Raw genomic sequence first — 24682 nt, forward strand, 5'->3', positions numbered from 1 at the left:
CACATTATGAGAACTGCAAAGAGGTCATCCGGACTATTAACTGGGACATCACTGGCAAGCTCTGAACTTTGTTCCCTTTTTGAGCATTTTCCAACTTAGTCTAGAGAAGGGTCCATAATCATAAGCATGGGCCATCCTTTAATTTCTAACTATAACAAGGGAGTCTTGACCGTAATAATGATGAGGATGATTGCATACATTATCTAACATTGGTTTTGAAGAAAACCATACATAAATAATAAAATTTGCTGTAATTTTTCCTCAAAAGACAAATTTTAAATAAACAGAAGGAAGATTATGGAGGGAAAAACCTTTTTGTGTGCACCTAGTTAGTAAATCCCCTAAATCCCGTTAACCCTAACCAGTTACCATCCAGTTGACAACAACTCATGATGGCACCATGTGTGTGAGAGTAGATCTGTGATCCATGGGGTTTTCGTCTTCTCCTTTTTTTTCACATTTTCCATTCTATTTATTTTTCTTTCTCTATTCTTTTTGTGCTTTAGGTGAAAGTTTACAGAGCAAAGTCTGGTGTTTTTATGAGTTTGAATTTTGATTAACCTTTTTTGTTTCTCTGTCTGGGACCCTCTATTTTGATTCCTGTCAGAGTAGTCAGTAGTGGTAGCCATCTAGTTGTTCTGGACTCAGGCTGTGGTAGTTGTGGCCCATTAGTCCTTTAGACTAATCTTTCCTTTGTCTTTGGTTTTCTTCATACTCCTTTGCTCCAGATGTGGTGGGACCAATAGCTGTATCTTAGATGGCCTCTCACAAGCTTTTAAGACCCCAGGCACTACTCACCAAAGTAGGTTGTAAAAATGACTCGGGGGCAGTGTCTGACCTCCTCTAGCTTCCAAGGGGGAGGGAGAATCAAAATCAATAGCCTGACACTGATTCCTGTGAAGCAGAGGTCAGACATGCCTCCTGTCTCTGCCATCTTTACAAATTCTGACACCAACTATCCGTCCCAAGGTACCCTCAACTTCTCTGCTGGGTTTGATAATTCATTGTTATAGGCCCCACAACTCACAGACTATACTTACGATTATGGGGTTTATTAGGGAAGTAACAGGCTCAGGAACACTCAAGAATACAGTTTTTCCAGCAGGACAGCCTATTCCCAGCTGTGCCCACAGGGACATCTCTCCCTGACCCTCAGTCTCTGCCCAAAGGCACTCAGCTTTCTTGCTCCATGGGCCCAGAAGCCCACAGCGGCTGCAGGTCTCTCTTGCTGATCTCTCCATCCTTGGTGGTGGTGGGATGCTCTCCCTCACACCTCTGGGGTGACTCATTTCAAGCCCAGAGGGATGGCAAAACTGAGCAATCCCTTTGGTGAGTTACAGTTACCCTCTTACACAGTCCTACCCAATCACTTGGGTGGGAGTTACAAGACTATGGCTAGAAAGGCCACACAAAAGTGATCTATGGCACTGCAGATGTAGAACATTTTCTTTATAAACTATGTTATGGCAATTAACCTAGATGTCCCCCGAGACCATGGTCCCCAGCCATCAGCCCAGTAATTGGGTCCCTCAGGGAACCTGGATATGTCTATGAAGCCTTGGTCAAGTGGTGCTGACTTTCCCAGTATAGTGTACTGTCTTGCCCCTTTACTAAAGTTACCACTCATCTATTGTCTAGTTAATGTTTTTCCCTCTTCACCCCTCCCCTCTCTTGTAACCATCAAAGATTATTTCTTTCTGTGTGTAAACCTTTTCATGAGTTTTATTAACAGTGGTCTCATCCAATATTTGCCCGTTTGCGCTTGATTTATTTCACTCAGCATAATGCCCTCCAGATTCACCCAAGTTGTGATAAGTTTTGCAGATTCCTCATGGTTCTTTATCATTGCATAGTATTCCATTGTGTGTATGTACTGTAGTTTATCCATTCCTGTCCTGATGGACACCTAGGTTGTCTCCATCTTTTTGCTATTGTGAATAATGCTACAATGAACATGTTGTTGTTAGGTGCCATCAAGTCAGTTCTGACTCATAGAGACCCTATGCACAACACAAAAAAACACTGCCCAGTACTGAGCCATCCTCACAATCGTTGTTATGCTTGAGCTTATTGTTGTAGCCACCATGTCAATCCACCTCATTAAGGGTCTTCCTCTTTTCCGCTGACCCTGTACTCTGCCAAGCGTGATGTCCTTCTCCAGGGACTGATCCCTCCTGAGAACATGTCCAAAGTATGTAAGACGCAGTCTCGCCATACTTGCTTTTAAAGAGCATTCTGGTTGTACTTCTTCTAAGACATATTTGTTCGTTCTTTTGGCCATATATGGTATATCCAATATTCTTCCCCAACACCACAATTCAAAGGCGTCAATTCTTCTTCAGTCTTCCTTATTCACTGTCCAGCTTTCACATACATATGATGTGATTGAAAATACCATGGCTTGGGTCAGGCGCACCTTAGTCTTCAGGGTGACGTCTTTGCTCTTCAACACTTTAAAGAGGTCCTTTGCAGCAGATTTGCCCAATGCAATGTGTCTTTTGATTTCTTGACTGCTGCTTCCATGGCGGTTGATTGTCGATCCAAGTAAAATGAAATCCTCGACAACTTCAGTCTTTTCTCCGTTTATCATGATGTTGATCATTGGTCCAGGCGTGAGGAATTTTGTTTTCTTTATGTTGAGGTGCAATCCATACTGAAGACTGTGGTCTTTGATCTTCATTAGTAAGTGCTTCAAGCCCTTTTCACTTTCAGCGAGCAAGGTTGTGTCATCTGCATAATGCAGGTTGTTAATGAGTCTTCCTCCAATCCTGATGCCCCGTTCTTCTTCATATAGTCCAAATTCTCATATTATTTGCTCAGCATACAGATTAAATAGGTATGGTGAAAGAATACAACCCTGACATACACCTTTCCTGACTTTAAACCAATCAGTATTCCCTTGTTCTGTCTGAACAACTGCCTCATGATCTATGTAAAGGTTCCCCATGAGCACAATTAAGTGTTCTGGAATTCCCATTCTTCACAATGTTATCCATAATTTGTTATGATCCACATAGTCGAATGCCTTTGCATAGTCAATAAAACACAGGTAAACATCCTTCTGGTATTCTCTGATTTCAGCCAGGATCCATCTGACATCAGCAATGACATCCCTGGTTCCATGTCCTCTTCTGAAACTGGCTTCAATTACTGGCAGTTCCCTGTCAATATACTGCTACAGTCGTTTCTGAATGATCTTCAGCAAAATTTTGCTTGCATGTGATATTGTTCTATAATTTATTAATTCAGTTGGATCACCTTTCTTGGGAATAGGCATAAATATGGATCTCTTCCAGTCAGTTGGCTAGGAAGCTGTCTCCATATTTCTTGGCATACATGAGTGAGCACCTCCAGCACTGCATCTACCAGTTTGTCATACTGTGGGAGCTTGCATGTTGCTGTGATGCTGGAAGCTATGCCATTGGTATTCAGATACTAGCAGGGTCACCCATGGAGGACAGGTTTCAGCTGAGTTTCCAGACTAAGACAAACTAGAAAGAAGGACCCAGCAGTCTACTTCTGAAAAGCATTAGCCAATGAAAACCTTATGAATAGCAGCAGAACATTGTCTGATACAGTGCTGGAAGATCAGCCCCCCCAGGTTGAAAGGCACTCAACATATGGCTGGGGAAGAGCTGCCTCCTCAAAGTAGAGTTGACCTTAATGATGTGGATGGAGTAAAGCTTTTGAGATTTTCATTCGCGGATGTGACATGACTCAAAATGAGGACAAACAGCTGCAAACATCCATTAACAATTGGAACATGGAATGTATGAAGTATGAATCTAGGAAAATTGGAAATCATCAAAAATGAAATGGAGCGCATAAACATTGATATCCTAGGCATTAGTGAGCTGAAATGGACTGGTATTGACCATTTTGAATCGGACAATCATATAGTCTACTATGCTGGGAATGACAGCTTGAAAAGGAATGGTTTTGCATTGATCGTCAAAAAGAACGTTTCAAGATCTATCCTGAAATACAACGCTGTCAGTGACAGGATAATATCCATATGCCCACAAGGAAGACCAGTTAATACAACTATTATTCAAATTTACGTACGAACCACTAGGGCCAAAGATGAAGAAATAGAAGATTTTTACCAGCTGCTGCAGTCTGAAATTGATTGAACACGCAATCAAGAGGCATTGATAATTACTGGCGATTGGAATACGAAAGTTGGAAACAAAGAAGAAGGATCAGAAGTTAGAAAATAGGGCCTTGGTGATAGAAAAAATGCTGGAGATCGAATGATAGGATTTTGCAAGACTAACGACTTCTTCATTGCAAATACCTTCTTTCACCAACATAAACGGCTACTATACACATGGACCTCACCAGATGGAACACATAGAAATCAAACTGACTACATCTGTGGAAAGAGACGATGGAAAAGCTCAATATCATTAGTCAGAACAAGGCCAGGGGCTGACCATGGAACAGACCATCAATTGCTCATATGCAAGTTCAAGCTGAAACTGAAGAAAATCGGAGCAAGTCCATGAGAGCCAAAATATGACCTTGAGTACATCCCACCTGAATTTAGAGACCATCTGAAGAATAGATTTGATGCATTGAACACTAGTGACTGAAGACCAGACGAGTTGTGGAATGACATCAAGGACCTCATCCATGAAGAAAACAAGAGGAATTCCCATTCTTCACAATGTTATCCATAATTTGTTATGATCCACACAATCAAATATCTTTGCATAGTCGATAAAACACAGATAAACATCCTTCTGGTATTCTCTGCTTTCAGCCAGGATCCATCTGACATCAACAATGATATCCCTGGTTCTACATCCTCTTCTGAATTCGTCCTGAATTTCTGGTAGTTCCCTGTAGATATACTACTGCAGCCGCTTTTGAATGATCTTCAGCAAAATTTGCTTGCTTGTGATATTAATGACATTGTTTGATAATTGCTGCATTTGGTTGGATCACCTTTCTTGGGAATAGGCATCAATATGGATCTCTTCCAATTGGTTAGCCAGGATTCTATCTTCTATATTTCTTTGCATAGATGAGCGAGCACTTCCAGTACTTCATCTGTTTGTTGAAACATCTCAAGTGATATTCTGTCAATTCCTGGAGCCTTGTTTTTCGCCAATGCCTTCAGTGCAGCTTGGACTTTTTCTTTTGGTACTGTCGGATCCTGATTATATGCTACCTCTTGAAATGGTTGAATGTCAACTAATTCTTTTTGGCATAATAACTCTATGTATTTCTTCCATCTTCTTCTTCTTTTTTTTTAAATAATTTTTATTGTGCTTTAAGTGAAAGTTTACAAATCAAGTCAGTCTCTCACACAAAAACCCATATACACCTTGCTACACACTCCCAATTACTCTCCCCCTAAAGAAACAGCCCACTTTCTCCCTCGACTCTCTCTTTTGGTGTCCATTTCACCAGCTTCTAACACCCTCCACCCTCTCATCTCCCCTCCAGGCAGGAGATGCCAACATAGTCTCAAGTGTCCACCTGATCCAAGAAGCTCATTCCTCACCGGCATCCCTCTCCAACTTATTGTCCAGTACAGTCCATGTCTGAAGAGTTGGCTTCGGGGATGGTTCCTGTCCTGGGCCAACAGAAGGTCTGGGGGCCATGACCACCGGGGTCCTTCTAGTCTCAGTCAGACCATTAAGTCTGGTCTTATGAGAATTTGGGGTCTGCATCCCACTGCTCTCCTGCTCCCTCAGGGGTTCTCTGTTGTGTTCCCTGTCAGGGCAGTCATCGGTTGTAGCCAGGCACCATCTAGTTCTTCCGGTCTCCGGATGATGTAGTCACTGGTTCACGTGGCCCTTTCTGTCTCTTGGGCTCATAATTGCCTTGTGTCCTTGGTGTTCTTCATTCTCTTTGACCCAGGTGGGTTGAGACCAATTGATGCACCTTAGATGGCTGCTTGCTAGCATTTAAGACCCCAGACGCCACTGTTCAAAGTGGGTTGCAGAATGTTTTGTTAATAGATTTTATTATGCCAATTGACTTAGATGTCCCCTGAAACCATGGTCCCCAGACCCCTGCCCCTACTACGCTGGCCTTTGAAGCATTCTTTATTCAGGAAACTTCTTTGCTTTTGGTTTAGTCCAATTGTGCTGACCTCCTCTGTAGTGTGTGCTGTCTTTCCCTTCACCTAAAGTAGTTCTTGTCTACTATCTAATTATCTAATTAGTGAATACCCCTCTTGCACCCTCCTTCCCTCCCCCCTCTTGTAACCAAGAAAGAATGTTTTCTTCTCAGTTTAAACTATTTCTCAAGTTCTTATAATAGTGGTCCTATACAATATTTGTCCTTTTGCAACTGACTAATTTAACTCAGCATAATGCCTTCCAGGTTCCTCCATGTTACAAAATGTTTCACAGATTCCTCACTGTTCTTTATCGATGCATAGTATTCCATTGTGTTAATATACCATAATTTATTTATCCATTAATCCGTTGATGGGCACCTTGGTTGCTTCCATCTTTTTGCTATTGTAAACAGTGCTGCAATAAACATGGGTGTGCATATATGTGTTCGTGTAAAGGTTCTTATTCCTCTAGGATATATTCCAAGGAGTGGGATTGCTGGTTAGAGCTGTTATCAGGTATATCAGTCTAGGAGTCCATTCATTTTTCTTGTATCAATTCAGGTCAGGTTTCCAGGTAGCTGATATCAAGTGTGTGGTACAGGGTCTGTCCTACAGTCTTAGAAGGGGCAGGGTCATGCTCTGAACAAGGCATGGGGCTGAGAACCGACCCCCAAGTGTCTCTGAGGAAAACCGGTCTCTGTTTCCTAGAGTGTGCTGGGGGGTGGGTTCTGCAGAGGGACCATGGGCACTCAAAGTTTTTGGTTGTAAGGACTGGGAGGTACCAGTTATCACTGGACCTCTGTTGCGGGTGGCTGGGTGACCTGAGTGGAGCTACCAGTCCTTAGGTCCCTGATGCAGGTAGGTGAGGACCTTGTTTGATAGGCAAAGCAATGTCAAATGTCAAACACCCACCTCTCCACCACACAGCTAAAATGGTTGGAGTTTGCCAACAAGGGCCTATTCTCCTGAAATAGGCCCACACAGGTCCATGCAGGAGGAAAAGGTGCTCAAGGTCCATGGACAGTTTATGCCTGGACAGGAGCCACTTCTGTCCTGAGCTCCCCCCATTAATGGAGCTAGCAAATTATTTTTTCCCCCCAGTTGCAATTTTTTTCCTTCCCCAAGGCCAGGAGGACGGCTCCAGGTGTTCACCAGGGTCTATCTCAGGCCTAGGGATTCAGTCGCTGAAGCTGTTGGGAGTGGCGAGGGGCACGGTAAAATATACGCAAGTACTTAGCTTTTGCCGAGAACGTGCCGTTCTCCTCAGGTTCTGGAGGTGTCATTGGGCCGTGTGGCTGGCTGCTTCTCCATGAGGAAACTGCGGCCCAACGCTAGTACCAGCCCGCCACTGCTGCCACCGCTGCCACGGCTCTGGGAATGGCGCCTGAGGGTTCCCGGTGATTCAGGTCTGGTAACTCCTCTCCACTTCTGAAAGGCCTCTTCCTCCCCCTGCCCCTCAGTTTGTTGTCTAAGCTTGCCTTTGATGCTCAAGGCTCCCAGCTTGTCACAAATATACTGGTTTCACTTGTTTCTTCTGGTCTTTGTTGTAAAGCGGGCTCGACAAAAGAGTCTGTCTATTCCACAATCTTGGCTCCACCCCCCCTTCCATTTTCTTTTGTTGCCTCATGTGTCATTTAACATTTTCCCCGTAGAACCCTTCACTATTGCAACTGGAGGCTTGAATTTTTTCTTCAGTTCTTTCAGCTCGAGATGTGCTAAGAGTGTTCTTCCCTTTTTGGTTTTCTATCTCTAGCTCTTTGCATGTGTCATTATAATACTTTGTCTTCTTGAGGTGCCCTTTGATCTTCTGTTCAGTTCTTTTACTTCATCAATTCTTCCTTTTGCTTTAGCTGCTTGATGTTCAAGAGCAAGTTTCAGAGTCTCCTCTGACATCCATTTTTGTCTTTTCTTTCTTTCCTGTCTTTTTAATAACCTCTTGCTTTCTTCATGTGGGATGTCCTTGATGTCATTCCACAACTCATCTGGTCTTTGGTCATTAACGTTCAACGTGTCAAATCTATTCTTGAGATGGTCTCTAAATTCAGGTGGGATATACTCAAGGTTGTCCTTTGGCTCTCATGGACTTGTTCTGATTTTCTTCAATTTCATATTCTTGAACTTACACATGAGCAATTGATGGTCTGTTCCCCAGTCAGCCCCTGGCCTTGTTCTGACTGATGATATTGAGCTTTTCCATCGTCTCTTTCCACAGATGTAGTCGATTTGATTCCTGTTCATTCCATCTGGCGAGGTCCATGTGTATACTCACCGTTTATGTTGGTGAAAAAAGGTATTTGCAATGAGGAAGTCATTGGTCTTGAAAAATTCTATCATGCAATTTCCAGCATCATTTCTATCATGAAGGCCATATTTTCCAACTACTGATCCTTTTTCTTTGTTTCCGACCAGTAATTATCGATGCATACTGATTGCATGTAAGATCAATTTCAGACTGTAGTAGCTGGTAAAATCTTCAATTTCTTCATCTGTGGTCTTAGTGGTTGGTGGGTAAATTTGAACAATAGTTATATTAACTGGTCTTCCTTGTAGGTGTATGGATATATATCCTATCACTGACAACGTTGTACTTCAGGATAGATCTTGAAATGTTCTTTTTGATGATGAATACAATGCCATTCCTCTTCAAGTTGTCATTCAAGCCATAGTGAACCATACATTTGCCTGATTCAAAATGGCCAATACCAGTCCATTTCAACTCACTAATGCCTAGGATGTTGATGTTTACGTGTTCCATTTCATTTTTGATGATTTCCAATTTTTCTAGATCCATACTTTGTACATTCCAGATTCTGATTATTAATGGATGTTTGCAGCTGTTTCTTCTCATTTTGAGTCATGCCATGTCAGCAAATGAAGGTCCCAAAAGCTTGACTTCATCCATGTCATTAAGGACAACTCTACTTTGAGGAAGCAGCTCTTCCCCAGTCATCTTTTGAGTGCCTTCGAACCTAGGGGGCTCATATTCACCAACTATATCAGACAATGTTCTGCTGCTATTCATAAAGTTTTCATTGGCTAATTCTTTTCAGAAGTGGACTGCTGGGCCCTTCCTAGTCTGTCTGAGTCTGGAAGCTCAGCTGAAACCTGTCTGCCATGGGTGACCCTGCTGGGATCTGAATACAGGTGGCATAGCTTCCAGCATCACAGCAACACACAAGCCCCCACAGTATGATAAAGTAACACACATATTAGTTATACTTTTATAAATATATGTATGTGATGTGGAAGGATATATATTGAGGTTATATAACCAATACTTAGGAGTGGATATACAGTGTATATGTCCATTATATATATCATATATATATATAAACAATATACATATATATTGTTTACATATGTATATATTGGATATATATATATATAAAACCCACCCAAACCCATTGTTATTGAGTCGATTCTGACTCATAGCAACTGTATAGGACAGAACAGAACTGCTCCATAGGGTTTCCAAGGAGGTCCTGGTGGATTTGAACTGCTGTCTTAACCACTATGCTACCAGACTTTCCATATATATATATATATATATATATGTATATGTATATGTATATAGTTTATATAGATATACGATGTGGAAGGATATATAAACAATAGTTGCCACTAGGTGGAATTATTAAAAAAAAATTGTAAGGGTTCATTATATATTTGTTTGCTTGTGTATAATTTCTGACTTTTTTCATAGCAAAAATGCATGGATTTTACAGAAAGAAAAGTAATTCAACTGCTTTCTAACATTGTTAGCCAACCTTTGGAAACTGGCTGAAAATGAATTAGGATAAACACAAAGAAGTGAAAGGGGTGAGTAACAGGAGACAAACTAACCAGAAAAATAGTTTTAACACCAGAAATCAGTGAATATTCATTCTAAGCCAAATTATTGCTTTAACCAAATTGGTGTTTTAATCAAATTATTTTTAGCCACATTACTTTTGTCCAAATTTATTTCAACTGTACTGCATCTTGCTCTATTTATTTTTGGGCCAGCCACTTGGCTTACATGGGTCAACAATGAGGAATTCCCTGACACTCATTGGGAGACCTGCAGAGGGTTTCAAACATTCGTCTGCTCTCAGCTTGCCAGCCGTGCCTCAGGGAATCATGTGTCCTTTTGGGAGTAGGATAACCCTAAAAAAAGAAAATTAGGAATCAACTGGCTATACTTTCCATGGATGTGTCCATTCAATGAATATTTTATTGGGCAGCCCGTGTGCCAGGCACTGGACCAGACTAAATATGCTATAGTTCTGTCACCAAGAAGCTTTAAGTCTTGTGATGGAGCCAGGCATGTAATTACATAACAGCATGACATGTGCAGTGAGGACCAACTTCCAGGCTTTAGTACATCTCCTTGCAGCTATGTTGAAGCTGTCTTTTTCTAAAATAAGATAATTGCTTCATCAGGAGTGGGTAGAGTGGAAAATAAAACTTGTCATTTGATCCTTTAATGTTGATGGGAGGGGAGAAAAATGGAAGAAAATAGAAAGGAAGGGAGGGAGAGAGGAAGCGAGGTAAGAGGGAAGAACTAGAGCAAGGGAAGAAGAAATGTGAAAAAGAGAAGGAAGAAAGGAAATGTAAAGGATACAATGCTCGTTAGGGTAAGTGGTCAAATGTGCCAGAAGCAAGGCTCTGTGTTACTGCAAGTCAGACCAAGAGGACTATATTTCCAGGGCTCCTGTTCCTGCCACTGGGATAGCTCGTGAAGTGCCAGAGGTGCGTCTTCAGGGTGCTTAGCCTTCCTCCTCCCCTTGGTGCCTTGCTGTGCTCTCCTGGTCTGTCCTCCTAAGCCGCATCCCAGTCTCAAATCTTGTGATCCTCTTCTGACCCACCGATGAAATAACTTATTTTCCATTTCCTCAGTGCCCCCTAACTCTAGCTGATCTGATCAAGAGATCGCAAGTAAGGCTAATGATGTGGAATCTCAGTTCAGATACTACATTTTAACAGTCCTCAGCGCCTTCAGATTTAAAGGAACTGCTAATATGAGAACAAACCTGTCTTGGAAGAAGTACAACCAGAATATTCCTTGGAAGCAAGGATAGTGAGACTGCATCTCACATACTTTGGACATGTTATCAGGAGGGATCAGTCCCTGGAGAAAGACATCATGCTTGGTAAAGTAGAGGGTCAGGGAAAAAGAGCAAGACCCTCAATGAGACGGATCGACACAGTGGCTGCAACAATGGGCTCAAGCATAGCAACAATTGTGAGGGTGGTGTAGTGTTTTGTTCTGTCTTGCATGGGATCTCTATGAATCAGAACCAATTCCACAGCACCTAACAAGAACAACACTAATATGAGAATTTCAGCCTTCAGGTTAGGACCTAATTAGGAAGAAATTTTTGTTCTCTGCCAGCTCAACTGCCATCCACAGAGCCCAGGGACCTCTCTCTGGGCTGATTTTGGGGTTCCAGGCATTCTTCCAGTGAGCTTGTTGGAGGTCAAGGTTAACCCCCCACTGGGCAGACACAGGTGTGGGAATGCTCAGGGCTCTGTGAGGGAGGAGTGAGGGGCCACCATGCCCACTTGTTTTCTGCATTAGCCCCAGCACCCAGCCTTGACCTTCCAGCTCCTTGTGGCTTCTTCATTGACAACCCACTTCCTGTGGGATCTCCCAAGATCCCCAGGGAAAAGGCTGTGCTGTCCCTACCGACTGCCCCAGTCTCAGATCTTCAGGACAGTGTGGGTAGAGAGGTCTTCCCTGGGCTCACCAGACATTCTGTATCAGGTAGAGTTTCCACTGCAAGTACACGCTCCTGGGAATATTCTCTGGTGACCCTCTTTCCTCCCCACAAGGCCCACCCTTCTTGCCCTTTAACAGAAAATTTACTTTTTACATCTGTCCTTGTTTCTCCGTCTTTAGGAGTGATTCTCAACATTGGGTTCATGTAAGAATCACCCAAGGCCACTTTCAAATACACCAGTGCCCAGACTATACCCTCGGAGGTTCTGATTTTAATTGGTTTGGGGTGAGGGCCCTTCCTCAGTGGTTTTAAAGCTTTCCCGGTTGATTCTAATCTGCATACAAGGCTGAGAACCACAGCTAAAGACACTTTGCAGCTCACCTGGTGCATTCAACCTAAGGTACCTGCCTCGGGCTCCTCTCACGATCCCAAGGCACAGTCCCCATTCCCTAATATTCCATTTTCTACTCTAACTGTCATGGAAATCTTCTTCCCTTCATTCTCTCCCCTGGCCCCATGATGGTTGGAACCACCCTAGTGCCGCTCTGTGACCTGCATGGGTATATTTGAGACCCAGACACCTTGGCCAGCTCTGAGGCAACAGGAAAAGGAAAATAAATTGGTAGTTTGAGCAACTAAAGTGAACAAAGCACTTCACATACATGATTTCATTCAATCCTCAGAAGACTCATAAGAAACTATGCCTGTAATCCTCACTTTACAAGTGAGGAAATTGAAGTTCAGAGACCCTCCAGCCAGGAAGGAAGCAAGCTGGGCCTCCATCCATGCTTTCTGACTCCAAATCCCATTCAAGGTCCCCTGTTCTGGGACCTGAACTAGGGCTCAAGCCTGGGTTGGCTTTGATTTGCTGGGGCAGGGGTCTTCCCAGTCCATCCCCAGGAGTGGCAGGAGCAGAGGTAGGCATCCTGACAAAGTGAAGAAAGGGGCCTGAAAGTAATACTTCTTGTGTTAAATTAGTCCTCAGAAGAGAATGCCAGAGTCTGGCTCTTGGTGGCTGAGGGCAGTCCTGAACCCTTTCTCTGTTGTCCGGTGTCTTCCTTGGCCTCTGACACATTCTTCCTCAATGCCAAACACTCCTGCAGCAAAGAAAGTCGGGTAGTGGGCAGGCAGGCTCAGCTGGTTTCCTCCCTGCCTTACTCAGCTAGGTCTGTGGCACGTTTCTAGTAGCGGACATTGCTCACCACTTGTAAAGAGTACAGTCCCTGGCCCTGGGCCAGAGGTGTTTCCTGATTTAAAGCTAACCAGCAGATACCAATATAAGACCCCACCTTTGGCCTCATTGCACCTTGCAGTGGGTTCCCACCCACCTTCCTACAGACTAGATAAGGCACTCCCACTTTCACTCACTTTCCTATTAGTCACTTTTTATGCCCAGTCAGTCATTTTCAGCTTTTTCCGAATCATCTCTAATGGATGAGTTGCTTTGTACCTAATTTTCTTGCTCTCCACCCCTGCATACAAGGCCAGTCTTCAGCAGCATCCACTGCTCAGGCCCAAGCCCACTGCCCTCCTCCCACCAGCAGAAGAGAATCACCTCCAAAGGTCTGCAAGCTTGTGGGCCAGGCCGACCCTGGGGAAAGGGCCTCTGTGATCAAAGGCCGCGCGCTCCCTGAGGACTTGTTCCCACAAGCTCCTGTGCTCCAGATGTATTTTCCTGGAAAAGGTTACATGTTTCTAAGAGAGTTAATTGGCTTAGCTGTTTTAATAAGCTCTCTTGAGACATGGATTCAACAGTTGCACACCTGTCTCACATCAGATAAAATGCAGCTCACAAGGGTTATTGTTACAAGATGTGTCAAAATCGGTAAGCGGGAGCTATGCTTGGAAGGCAAGAACTGTGCCTTAGGAAGTTTGGAAAAATATGATTTTTACTGGCTTGACTTGGTGATCCTCCAGGAGAGCTGCCAGGAAGCAAGGCTCTTTGGGAAAGTAGGGCGCACATTGGAAAAGTACCAGAGCTAGGAGATCTGATGGCCAGCACGGAGACCTTCGGACATTCACTTTACCCAGCTGAGGCCTCCGTTTGCTCAGCTGTAAAATAAAGGCATTTGAAGGAAGATAGCTGTGTGTTAATTGCACAAAGATGTCATATCTATGAAAGCATCATTTACATTGTAGGCATCACAGAATTTATACATCTATTGTGGCAAACTTTTTGCCTATGGCGATGAAGTGTTCATGTGGCAAAATAGGCATATTAAAATAATTTTCTGATGGATGGAAGATAAATGTTCTGAAGAAGTATCTTTTTAAAATTTGCACAAAGGTACATGTGGGTTAGTGGTGGGCCTCATTGGTTGGCCCTTAAGTTTCCTTTAACTCTGTATTTTATATGCAGGATACATTTATTAAGTTGTAGAAGGAGACACTTACCCAGCCTGAGGTGGAAATACCAGCAGGAAGGCAGACTCTAGGCAGAGATAAGACTAAGTCCTGAAAATGAACCCCAATTAAGGGCAATTTCCTTCAAATTCTCCCTGGGACTGATGAGGAAACAAGGTGGAATAAAGCCAAACATGTCCTCAAAGTTTTTGTGAAGCCAAATTCTTACTCCAGTGATCCTAGTTGATCTTTGAAACCGTAAAACTGAGGCCACTAACTTTGTTGTTCCCTTCCCCACAGAGTCCTGTGACAGAGACTCAGAAACCCCTGCTCTCCCCAGTGATGTTGGGGTGATGTGTAATGACCTCAGTTGGTCAGATCCCATGCTCCCTGTGAAGCCATGAAAATGGCTTGAGGCAGCAGCCTATGAGGTTGAACAACTCGCCCACAGATTGCAGTCAAGCCAGGAAAGGGGTCCCTAGACTCCTGATTAGAGAACTATTTCATGGGTTCCACATAACACACCCCCTGCCAGTCTGCTGATGTCTATCATATAAAGACTAAAGAAAAAAAAACAAAGCGCCCACACAATTTCACCTAGGAATAATTAACGTTGCTTTCTGTAAAACTACCAATTTAACTTATTTCATGTTCTGTTGTGCTGTTGCTGTCATTTCTTCTTGGCTATTCCTTTGCCAGTCACTTATTCATTCTGGGTTTTAAGATTAGAGGTAAGGTGAATGTCATTGCCTTTTGAGATTTGACCAAAAAGAGATCATTCAGGACAGAGAGAGGCAGAAGGATTGCACTTGCCTTAGTCTCTGTCCACTTAGGTAATAATCCAAACCCTTCTAGGCAGCATGCATACGCCTATGGCTTCTACTCAAGTTAACGATGTCTGGAGGACATGTATTCAGGACGTCTCTGATGTGTTGAGACAGGGTCTTCTTACTCTATTGTCTGGTTCTCTGACCATCTAAATAAATAATAAACAATAATCCCCAGTTTTCTCTTCTATGAAGTTTCCACATCTCTCTGCTCTGCTTACAGAGCTTCAGTTGTGGATGACCCTAAGGAGATTAAAATATCCCACTGTTGATCATATCTCACCTCTCACCTCTAACTCCCAACACCACTTTATGCCCAGTTGCTTTCTGGACATTATGGTTTCCATAGAGCAAAGCTATTGCTGTCCAATTTTCTAGTTCATGGGTCTTTAAACCAGGGTACCCAAAGAGTTCCAAGAGCAAGGGGAGTTTTAAGGAATCAATTCTGTGCTCTTCAACTTTATATATATTCTTAATATTTCTTGGTCTGAAAACATGCCTTTTTCCTATTTTACATAAGAGAGAAATATCTCTCACCACCAAGAATCTTACTGAGTCGTATTGCCTTAATATATAAAAGCACAGACACCAAACAAAGGGACAGTTTAAATATAACTATAGATGTCAAGAAAGTGAATGGATCTAATGACAAAAGAACAAAACTTTTTGAAAGCAGGGGTTTCCAATTCTTTTCTTTAAATTATTTAAGGAAAACTGAGTTGTTAGTTGAAATATTATTGAAAACTTTATGATAGAACACAATGTGAATTTCGGCATTCAGAGAAACAGTTCAGAGAATTGAGTGACATTGGTACAAAAAACTACTTCTATTTGTATCAATTTATTTACGTGAACAAATTTCTTACCACTGACATTTAACAAAGAGAAGTAGAATTGATTCAGAGCATGTCTCATTATAGCAATCAGTAATATTTACCCATGAATACATGAATTAATTTTAAAACGTACCTCCATTTCTTTCATTAAGAGATGCATTTCTAATAAAATGTTATTTTTGATGTTTAGAAATTATCTATCAAAATGTGGAATTCCAGTTGGTACAATAGCAAGCAAAGTTGTTTTGAAATAACTTTTCTCTTTGAGGACAACTTGAAAAATGAGTGTATGTGTGTGTGTGTGTGCACATGCACGTGTGATGAATCAGAGACATACAAAGGCAGTGAGCTTTGAGGGGTCAAGACCTAAAGAAAGAGGTGTTTCTGGAAATTGATGTTATCTCTCCCTTTCAGTCAAATTCTGGTCTCAAAAGCAGCAGTTGAAGGGCTAAGAAAGTGAGCTGAGCTTTTGACAGAATCACAGGATAGGAGAAAGGACAAAAACTGAAGTTCAGGGCCCACCAAGAGGCCTGGTAAACAGGCCAAAAGTTTCAGTTTTGATAATAAAGGGAACAAGCTAGGAGTGAGAATAAACTAGAAATAGATAAGTATTTACAGGAATTGAAGCCCTCAAAAGGACTGAAGCTTTCACAAAGACAAACCCAAGTTTCAAGTCATCTTAATTTTTGACTTAATTCACCTTGGATTGAGGTGGTCTGCTCACAGCCTAGCTGACCACTATAGGCAAAAGAATATGCTTTCTAGAGGAAAGGGTCAAATGATTTTTACAAATTTTGTATATACAGTAGGCAGCATTCAATAAAAAATAACCAGAATATAGACAAGCCTTGACTAAAAAATCAAGAGAAAAAAGTAGACAATAGATTTAAATCCACAGATGATCTAGATATCAGACAAGATTTGTATGTCCAAAAACTAAAAGACAAAATAGAGACTTTTACTAATAAACTAGAATCTTTTTTAAAATAGAATTCTAGAACTGAAGACAGAGAGAATTGGTAAACTGGAAGCTAAGCCAGGAGAAAATATCCAATTTAAGTATGGAGACACAAAAGGATGAAAAAGGCAGAAAAGAATATAAGATACATAAGAGACATAGTGAAAAGGCCACAGAAAGAAAGGAGACAGAGAATGAAACAGAAGCAATAATTGAGAGATAAAAATTAAGACTTTTCCAAAACTAACAAGAGATTTCAAACCATGGATTCAAGAGTTGCTGTGAAACCTAAGAAAGAACACCATGACTTTCAGAACTGCTGAAAACCAAAGGCAATGAGAAAATCTTAAAAGCAGTTGGAGAAAATTTCTCATAGAGGTGACAATATGATTTACAGCTGACCTTCCCACAGAAGCATTGGAATCCAGAAAGACAATGGAATATCTTTGAAGTGACAAAAGAAAACAACTGCCAACCTAAAATTCTATATCCAGTGGAAATATCATTTGAAGATGAAGGAAAAATAAAGATTTTTTTCTAGAAAGATAAAACAGAGAATTTATTTCTAGCAAGTATACAGTAAAGGAAATACTAAATTCTTCAGGCAGATGGAAAATGATCACATGAAATCCCTGAGATGGAGGAAGAAATGAAGTGCAACAGAAAGGGTAAATATGTATATACAAAATGAGTACTGATAATAATAATATCAATAAAAGTAATAATGCCTTTTGGGACTAATAATCCACAGAGAATTAAAATATATGACAAAAGTAGTAAAGAAAATGGGAAACAAACATAAATTCCCAGACAGTGCAAAGACATATTCTAATGTCTTTAATTTTTTAAAAAATCTCTAATGTACTTTGTCAGGAAGAGATTAATTACTACTTATATAAATAGCAAGCTAATAGAGGAAAAGAAATGGAATAAAAATAATTCAAAAATAGTCAAGAAAAAAGAAAATAAATGTCAATGAACATAAGGCATATAGTTAGATGGTTGATTTAAACATGAAGACATCAGTGAATATATTAAATGTAAAAGTTTACCTTTTACTAATATTTTTATTAAATATTCCAGTTAACCTGAATGATTCATTTATGTAAAGTTGAACATCAGGTAAAACTATTCTATAGTGTTAAAATGGTGTTTACATGAGCGAATATTGACTAGAAGGGGAGTGTGAAAGGGTGTCTCTGAGTGATGGTAATGTTGTTAGGTGCCATCGAGTCCATTCTGACTCATAGCGACCCTGTGCACAACAGAACAAAACACTGCCTGGTCCTGTGCCATCTTTACAATCGTTGTTATGCTTGAGCCCATTGTTGCAGCCACTGTGTCAATCCATCCCATTGAGGGTCTTCCTTTTTTCTTCTGACCCTGTACCTTACCAAGCATGATGTCTTTCTCCAGGGACTGATCTCTCCTGACAACATGTCTAAAGTATGTAAGACACAAGTCTTGCCATCCCTGCTTCTAAGGAGCATTCTGGTTGTACTTCTTCTAAGACAGATTTGTTCGTTCTTTTGACAGTACATGGTATGTTCAATATTCTTTGCCAACACCACAATTCAAAGGTGTCAATTCTTCTTCGGTCTTCCTTATTCATTGTCCAGCTTTCACATGCATATAACCCAGAAAAAAAAAGCCAGTGCCATCAAGTCGATTCCAACTCATAGCTCCCCTATACATATGATGTGACTGAAAATACCTTGGCTTGGGTCAGGCGCACCTTAGTCTTCAAGGTGACATCTTTGCTCTTCAACACTTTGAAGAGGTCCTTTGCAGCAGATTTGCCCAATGCAATGCATCTTTTGATTTCTTGACTGCTGCTTCCTTGGCTGTTGATTGTGGATCCAAGTAAAACGAAATTCTTGACAACTTCAATCTTTTCTCCATTTATCATGATGTTGTTTACTGGTCCAGTTGTGAGGATTTTTGTTTTGTTTATGTTGGGGTGTAATCCATACTGAAGACTGTGGTCTTTAATCTTCATCAGTAAGTGCTTCAAGTCTTCACTTTCAGCAAGCAAGGCTGTGTCATCTGCATAACACAGGTTGGTAATGAGTCTTCCTCCAATCCTGATGCCCCATTCTTCTTCATATAGTCCAGCTCTTCATATAGTCACAGCATACAGATGGTAATGTAGTAATGTTCTATTTCCTGATCTGGGTGCTGAGTACACAGCTACTTTCACTTTGTAAGAACACATTGAACAGTACACTTATGACTTATTCATTTTTTGTGTGCATAGGTTAAACTTTAAAATTTCTATTAAAAACAATTATTGTCATACTGGGTGTATATATATACGTATATATATAATATATATATATATATATATAAACCCTGGTGGCATAGTGGTTAATAGCTAAGGCTACTAACCAAAAGGTTGGCAGTTCGAATGCACCAGGTGCTCCTTGGAAACCCTATAGGGCAGTTCTACTCTGTCCTATAGGGTCACTATGACTCAGAATCAACCTGACAGCAATGGGTTTTATATATATATATATACGGCACTGGGCTATGGTTCTGGGTTATATAAGCCTAATATATATATGTATAATTGTACTTTAGATTAAGTTTTACAGAACAAACTAGCTTCTTATTAAACAATTAGTACACATATTGTTTTGTGACATTTGTAACCAACCCCACAACATGTCAACACTCTCTCTTATTGATCTTGGGTTCCCTATTACCAGCTTTCCTGTCCCCTCCTGCCCTCTAGTCCTTGCCTCTGGGCTGTTGTGCCCCTTTAGTCTCATTTTGTTTTATGGGCTTGTCTAATCTTTGGTTGAAAGGTGAACCTTAGGAGTGACTTCATTACTGTGCTAAAAGGGTGTCCAGGGGCCATACTCTTGGGGTTCCTCCAGTCTGTGTTAGGCCAGTAAATCTAGTCTTTTTTTTATGAGTTAGAATTTTGTTCTACATTCTTCTCCAGCTCTGTATGGGGCCCTCTATTGTGATCTCAGAGCAGTCAGTGGTGGTAGCCGGGAACCATCTAGTTGCACTGGACTCATTCTGGTAAAGGCCATAGTAGTTGTGGTCCATTACTCCTTTGGACTAATCTTTCCCTTGTGTATTTTGTTTTCTTCATTCTCCCTTGCTCCAGATGGGGTGACACCAGTGGAGTGTCTTAGATAGCCACTCACAAGCTTTTAAGACCCCAGATGCTGCTTACCAAAGTAGAATGTAGAACATTTTCTTTATAAACTATGTTATGCCAATTGAGTTAGATATTCCACAGCCCTTAGCACAGTAATTTGGTCCCTCACGGAGTTTGGATGTGTCTATGGAGCTTCCACGACCTTGCCTTGTACAAGTTGTGCTAGCTTCCCCAGTATTGTGTACTGTCTTACCCTTCACCAAAGTTACCACTTATTTATTGCCTATTTAGCAATTTTCCATCCCCACCCCTCCCCTCCATCATAACCATCAAAGATTGTTTCTTTTTGTGTGCAAAGCTTTTCATGAGATTTTATAGTAGTGGTCTCATACAATATTTGTCCTTTTGTGATTGACTTATCTCACTTAGCATAATGACCTCCAGATCATCCATATTGTGAGATGCTTCACAGATTCATCATTGCTCTTTACCATTGCATAGTACTCCATTGTGTGTATGTACCATAGTTTGTTTCTCCATCCATCTGTCAATGGGCATCTAGGTTGTTTCCATCTTTGGGCTATTGTGAACAGTGCTGCAGTGAACATGGGTGTGCATATGTCTATTCATGTGACAGCTCTTATTTCTCTAGGATATATTCCTAGGAGAGGGATTGCTGGATCATATGGTATTTCTATTTCTAGGTTTCTAAGGAAGCACCGTAACATTTTCCAATATGCTTGTACCATTTTGCACTCCCACCAGCAGTGCATAAGAGATCCAATACCCCCGCAGCCTCTCCAACTTTCGTTATTTTCAGTTTCTTTCATTCATGCCAGTAATGCTGGGGAGAGATGGTATCTCATTGTAGTTTTGAGTTGCAATTCTCTAATTAAACTTAAAATATTTTTAGGTTAAACAAGAACAGTTCATGTTGATATAAGGTTTGATCCACCAGGAAAATACAATAATTCTACATTGAAATGCTCCTAATTACATGGCCTCAAAATAAACAAAGCACAAATTGCAGAACTAAAAGGAGAAAAATGTAAATTCACAATGATAGCAGGAGATTTTAATACATGTTTCTCAGCAATTGATAGAATAAGAGAACAAAAAATTATAAGAATAGATAATGTTTACACAACATAAATACCATATTAACCTAACTGATATTACTAGAACATGGCACCTGTTACAGAACCTTTACCAAAAATGACCACATGTTAGCCATAAAGCATTTCTAAACAATTTGGAAAAGTCTGAAATCATATGGAATGTGCTATCTGACTACAGTGTAATTAAACTACAATCATTAATAAAAAGTATACATTTTAAACCCTAAGATATTTGGAAAAAAGCAAAAGACTTCTAAATAACCCATGGATCAAAGAAGAAATAGCAGTGGAAATTTAGAAAATATCTCGAGCTAAAGGATAATGAAAATGCTACATATGGTGTAGTGGGATAAGTAGAATGCTTCCAAAGTCATGCTTAAAAGGAAATTAATAGCCATAAATTCATATCAGGTAGGAAGAAAGGCTGAAAATCAATTATTCAAATCTTTATCTCAAAGCAAATTAAACCTCCCAAGAAATAGAAAAAAATGAGATAATACAGATAAGAGTAGAAATGAATGAAACAGAAAACAAATGTATGATAGAAGGAACTGACAAACCATGTTTGATTTCAGAAAAAAAAACCTAATAAAATGGATGAAATCTCAACCAGTTTTACAAGAAATGAGAGAAGATATGAATAATCAATAATATGGAAAAAGAAACATCAACATAGAATCTACAGGCAATAAAATATTGTTAAAATGTTATTCCAATGTACTTGAAAGAAAATATAGATGAAATAGATAAATTTCTGGAAAAAATTACCAAATTTAAGAAAAGAGAAAATTGTAGTACTTCTATATCACTTGTTTAATTAAATCATTTAACAGCCTTCCTAAAACAATACTCCAGTATTAGATGCTTCTAGTAGTGAATTTTTCTAACATTTAAGGAATAAATATCACAGTCTTACACAAATCCTTTTAGGAATGTATAAAGATAAAACACTGAGGTCAGTATAGCCTTAACAGCAAAATGTGGTAAGGACATTACAGAAAGGATAATAACAGAACGATCTTTTCAAAGAACATAGGTACAAAACCTCTAAACAAAATATATGCAAATTAAATCCAATGCACAAATAGAATAACACATGTTATCTATGTTGGGTTTATTACAGGAATAGAACATAAGTTTAGTGTTTTAAATCAATCAGTGTAATTCACGACATTAACAGAATAAAAGAGAAAAATAGCGATGATCTCAATAGGTATATAAAAAGCATTCATACTAAAAACTCTTAGTAAACTATAATTTACTAATGTAATCTTGGATAGCTAGTAAACTACATTCTTAATCTGATAAAGAATATCTACCCCCAAAACTGACAGCAAACTAGTGAAAAGTACTCAGAAATAAGATAAGGGTGCCTCTTTGCATGACTACTGTCAACATCATACTAGAGGTCCTGTCCAGTTGTGTATGTGTGTGTGGTAAGGGAAAGATGAAAGCTTAAAAATCAGAAAGGAAAAAAAATCTGTCATTATTCTCAGGCAAAAGATCAGTTATCCAAAAATCCAAGAGTTTTCTTTTAGAATTAATAAGTAATGGTCTTTTGATACAAGGTCAATATCCAAAAATTATTTTATTTCTATATATTAACAACAAAAAAAACTGAAAATGAAATTCAAAAACCAAAAAAAAAAAAAAAAATGCGATTTACAATAGAATAAATAAAGATGAAAGACGTAGTGATAAATCTAATAAAAATGGTTCAAGAATATTACATAGAAAATTATTTGGAGAAAGAAGGAGGAATATATGTTTATAATTTGGAAGTTTTTTTGGTTTTAATAATATTTTATTGTGTTTTTGGTGAAGTTTGTACAGCAGTGTAGGTCACCATTCAACAATTCTACACAAGTTGTTCAGTGACATTAGTCACATTCTTCACGATGTGTGAACATTCTCGCTATTTCTGTTTTGGTTGTTCCATTTCCATTAATCTAGTTTTGAATTGGAAGTCTTAATAAGTGGAAAATTGACCTACAGATTCCAAGTAATCCCAATCAGAATCCCTACAGTTGTTTGTGTGTGTGTGTATGTGTGTGTGAGTGTGTGTGGAAAATGGGCAGGTTTATTGTAAAATTTATATGTAAATGCAGAATCAAGAATAGCAAAGACAACCTTGGGGAGGATGAACAAAATTGGAAGATTCACGCTACTAGATACAGACATTTTAAAGCTACAATAATTAAGACCAAATGCTATTGGTGAAGAATAGACAAATTAAAAAAGAATATAGTTTAGAGATTCCTGAAACATAACCACAAATATATAGTCACCACCTGATTTGTGACAAAGGTGATACTGCAGAACAGTGATGAAAAGTGGTCTTTAAAAATTATGATAATCAGTTGGAGTTATACACATATATCCAGACTCCTAACTAACACTATACATAAAAGCTAATTCCAGGTAATTCTAGGTGGATTGTAGATCTAAATGTAAGACAATAAAGCTTCTAGAAGATAACTTGGGTAATTATCTTCATAATCTTGAGGAAGAAGAATATTTTTAACAAGAAAAAAGCATTAGCAATTAAGAAAAATTGCTGATCAAGTAGACATTAAAATTAGGAGCTGTTCATTAAAAGACACCATTAAGAAGGGCAACAAAAAAAATCACAAAATGGAAGGAGCATGGAGAGGAAAACAAGGCGATATAGGACAATACAAGTTAGGTTTTTACTTAGAAAAATAGGGGTAAATATTAAGGTAACCACAAAGAGGTATAACAATTCCATAACTCAAAATAAAACCAAGAAAAACATAACAACTCGGCAAACATAAATTCAACTACTATGAAAATGAGGAATATACAATTTACAAAGAAAAACGTCTCAGCACAAAAAAGTAAGTGGAAAAATGAAATTGTCAACAACACACACAAAGAGACACTAAACACATACTTATCTATAATTACACTGAATGTAAATGGACTAAATGCACAAGTAAAGAGACAGAGAGTCTCAGACTGGATAAAGAAACACGATCCTTCTATATGCTGCCTAGAAGAGACACACCTTAGACTTAGAGACACAAACAAACTAAAACTCAAAGGATGGAAAAAAATATATCATGCAAACAACAAGCAAAAAAGAGCAGGAGTAGCAATATTAATTTCTGACAAAATAGACTTTAAAGTTAAATCCACCACAAAGGATAAAGAAGGACACTACATAACGATTAAAGGGACGATTGACCAGGAAGATATAACCATATTAAATATTTATGCACCCAACGACAGGGCTGCAAGATACATAAAACAGATCAGAAAAGTGAGATAGACACCTCCACAATTATAGTAGGAGACTCCAACACACCACTTTCGGAGAAGGACAGGACTTCCAGTAAGAAGCTCAATAGAGACACGGAAGACCTAATTGCTACAATCAACCAACTTGACCTCATAGACTTTTACAGAACACTCCACCCAACCACTGCAAAGCATACTTTTTTTTCTAGCGCACATGGAACATTCTCTAGAATAGACCACATATTAGGTCATAAAACAAACCTTTGCAGAATCCAAAACATCGAAATATTACAAAGCATCTTCTCAGACCACAAGGCCATAAAAGTGGAAATCAAAAACAGAAAAATCAGGGAAAAGAAATCAAATACTTGGAAACTGAAAGATATCCTGCTCAAAAAAGACTGGGTTATAGAGGACATTAAGGAGGGAATAAAGAAATTCATAGAATG

At 39.7% G+C, this 24682-nt stretch overlaps 1 protein-coding gene across 4 annotated transcripts in view; it reads left to right on the plus strand.

Annotated features, from left to right (window-relative positions):
• The window catches only part of ENPP6 (ectonucleotide pyrophosphatase/phosphodiesterase 6), a 337158-nt gene that overhangs the window by 242584 nt on the left and 69892 nt on the right, over positions 1 to 24682 (plus strand). The gene's annotated exons all lie outside the window — the stretch shown is intronic.

The sequence above is a fragment of the Loxodonta africana genome, chromosome 21 (assembly GCF_030014295.1).
Source record: "Loxodonta africana isolate mLoxAfr1 chromosome 21, mLoxAfr1.hap2, whole genome shotgun sequence".
NCBI classification, from domain to species: Eukaryota; Metazoa; Chordata; class Mammalia; order Proboscidea; family Elephantidae; genus Loxodonta; species Loxodonta africana.